Raw genomic sequence first — 3375 nt, 5'->3', positions numbered from 1 at the left:
CTTATATTTAGGGCTGGCTCAGACTTATCTTGGATCAGCCCCTGGTTACGCTGATATAGGCCTGGTCTGAAGGGGGCTTCCTATGATACATTGTACATCTGTCCGTCCTGAAAGAAAGATCCCTCCTCAGTCGCGCTTTCTGAGGTTTCTACCGTTTTTCCCTGTTGTAGGGTTTTTGGGGGGGGGTTTCCTCAGACGAGGTGAGGATCTAAAGACAGAGGGATGTTGTTTGCTGTTCGGTTCTCTGAGGCAAACAGAGATTTGTGATAATTTGTGGCTTTTTGTGGCACTTCAGCTTATTTCGATCTTTCTGCAGTCAGACAGTTTAATGCGTCTAATAAAACACTCTCACCGGGGCTGGGGAGCAAGAGTACACGGTGTTATGTTTTTAAAATAATAAATATGAGTAACTCTTTTCAGATAGACTTTAATAGGTGGTATTCTGAATGAAGTCTTTAAAAATAGATTACTTTCTTTGTTTTATGTTTCGCTCTAACACCGTGTCCTGACTTGCGTCAGTTTGATTGTTTTCTGTTGGAAACGGAGTCGAGCGACGCATTGTTCTGTTAATTCCTCTCGCTTTTGGTGATAGTGTTGATCATTTATGTGGAAAGACAGAAAATACTCTTGGGTCTTTAAAGACAGAACAAAGTCTTAATCACATTTAAAACGGCATAAAGGAAATGTAATTAGTTGAAGCGGAGAACTCTTATAATTCCCTGATTGTGTGTAAATTAAACATTAGTATGATATTTATATCGGTATAGATTCCTGCAGTCTGTGGGGAAACTGTGTTAAAGCTTCAGGGGGAAACTCTCACAGCGGCCTCGAGATGGTTTTTCTGATGCAACGAGTCCTCGTTCCAGCTCTTCACTTCAAAGCCGGAGAGAGGAGACGTTATTAGCACAGATTAGCATAGACCTCCAGATGTGGTCCACTTTCCAGCAGCTGGAGCTGAAACGCTCCACAGTCCAAGAGGAGGGTCTCCTGATCCGGCTGACCCCCCCACAGAGCACACCATCCTTTCATTGGTTAATGACTTTGTGTCGAGTTAACTTCCTGTGGTCACATGAAACATTAAAACGATAACTGTAAAACCTCCTCGGGGTCAGTACTTTGGTTAGTTACCTGAATAAATACAGAGAACTGTCTGTTCTCGCACACCTGCAGCTGACGTAAAATAATCTGCACCTGCAGAGGAAAACCTGCGGCGTCTGTCAGAGCAGCGGAGAGGACGCCGGCCTGACGCTCGCCATCAGAGCGCCGTGTGACGTCCATGTTTGTGTTAGGAGGAGCATCTTAGCTCGGGATGGCTTTTGGTCTGCATCCGTTTTGGGCTGTTTTGCAGTCTTACTCTAAAAAATTCGAGATGCTTCTGACTCACACGAGGCGAGTTTCCATTACACCTCAAATTGATATTATGAATATAAAATGTGCTAAATGGAAACACGTCAATATGGAATAAAAACAACCTCCCATTTATCACGATGTTCACCAAGATTTTGCACTCGGATGAGGTGGAAAAAAACCTATTCGGCTCGACGGCAACCCTTTTTCAGCTTTTATATGTCACGATACTGCGGCTATGTGCTTGTCAGTAGGATTTATTAACATTTTGAAAATATCGCTAAAGTTTTGCACAAATCTATAATGGAAACCTGCCTATTGAATCAAAAAAGTCTGAGACGAGCTCGCTGGAATATTTTTTTGAAACTGTCTTTATTGTACACATTTCCAGATGTTTTATTGAGGGCTGGTGTGCGACGTGTTGTCGTAAAGTCGTACGCTCAGTTTCACGGCGCTCTGTGGGATAGACGCCGTTCTCCCTGTTAAAGTCAGTGCACTATTAGATCGACTTCTATTTTGAGGTTGAAAAGCTACATCACGTTAAACTTGGAGAGAAATAAATACGTTTTCTGAGTCCAGCTGGGATCATGAACTGGTTTCACCTGCTGAAAAACATCAGAGCTCCAAAAGGAAAAAACACCGAACAAAGAGTCCGAAAAAGAAAAAGTCACTGTTTCGTTTTTTTTATCCGCTACAACAACTTCAGTCAGTTAAAGATGTCTTTGGACATCAGACAAAGCAGAAGGTAAAGAGGAGTCTATTTTGTAGAAACATTTGTGCAAAAGTACACAAACTTGACGTTGTCCGACTGGTTTTTGGAAGAAGTCGGTTTGTGTTCATACGGTCGCGGTGTCTCCGTAGTCTCTGTTCCAGCGGACGTAGAGATCCAGAGTCTGAGGACGGACGCTCCTCTTGATCTTCTTCAGAGACTCGACAAAGTCTCTGAAACAAATGTTTCGCACCTGAGGAGAAAAAAAAGGACAGATTGAGAAAAATTATTCATTCAAGTATTTTTAGATGCTTCTTCTCTTTTTTCCATTCGCAACACTTTTATCTCCGTCACCGTGTCGTCAGGAGTTAGTTTACAGGTTTACATCAACCTGATTCTTTCGTTTCTCTTCTTCTCTAGAAAGACGAGGTCATCACCTGACAGTGAAACAAATGGGTTTTAACATTTGCTGAATTAGAGATGTGAACACAAATGTGACTTATGAGAACGTTTTCCCAGAGTTATAAAAGCGTAAACACTGAAACATTCAGAATCCACTGAAACAACACCAGACAATACAGGGACTCAAAGACATCACTTCAATCAGTAATTAATCATCATCCATTAATTACATCTTCAGCTGGAGGGAACTCACCTCGCTGACCTCCACGTTCTTCACTTGTTCCGGACGCAACTCTGCCGAAACAAACAAAAACTCTTCATCTAAACACGCAAACAGATCAGAGCTGCAACATGCTCCTGAAAACTGCAGTTATCAGAGACTTTCACACGGCATAGAACAGTTTTAGGACGACTGTGATATGCAGGAAATCATGGTCAATAACAAAAACATGACATTCTACGCTGATGATGTTCTGTTATATGTTCATAACTCAGATGAGCGTCTCTGTCTTTGTAGATTTCCTTTATGTATTTTGCACATTTTCAGACTTTAAGCTCAATAAAACACCAACAAAAAACTCAAATATTGCAACCCATCACCTGCCGTTAAACAAAGACTCCCCATCAACATACAAAATATTTGATTGTTTGAATGTCTGAGGGAATTTTTAAGAGATGTGCAGAGTTTTCAGTAATTCAGTGTTTTCTTTCTTGTCCACAGCAGAACAGTTATGAGAGGAAACTAACTACGACAGAAGAAGGAAGGAGGGGAGAGAGAAGAGCTGCTGCATATGCCAATTATCACAGTTTACTGAAACTCGGAGGTCTGATATTTGGACACAAACAGTGATTTGAAGACTGTATCTCACCTCTGATTGGTCCCAGGGAGGCGTCTTTAGCCAGTGAGGTGAGGTCAC

At 41.8% G+C, this 3375-nt stretch overlaps 1 long non-coding RNA gene across 1 annotated transcript; it reads right to left on the bottom strand.

The window, feature by feature from the left end:
* Positions 1 to 1738: 1738 nt before the first annotated feature.
* On the bottom strand, positions 1739 to 3375 carry LOC121940930. The gene is made up of 3 exons (XR_006105713.1): positions 3328 to 3375; positions 2712 to 2752; positions 1739 to 2309 (listed from the first exon to the last, which is right to left on the bottom strand). It is a non-coding gene; the product is annotated as an uncharacterized LOC121940930 (long non-coding RNA).

The sequence above is a fragment of the Plectropomus leopardus genome, unplaced genomic scaffold (assembly GCF_008729295.1).
Source record: "Plectropomus leopardus isolate mb unplaced genomic scaffold, YSFRI_Pleo_2.0 unplaced_scaffold9909, whole genome shotgun sequence".
Taxonomy (NCBI): Eukaryota; Metazoa; Chordata; class Actinopteri; order Perciformes; family Serranidae; genus Plectropomus; species Plectropomus leopardus.
Note: the sequence above shows the minus strand (reverse complement) of the source record. Positions and strands in the feature narration are given on the sequence as shown.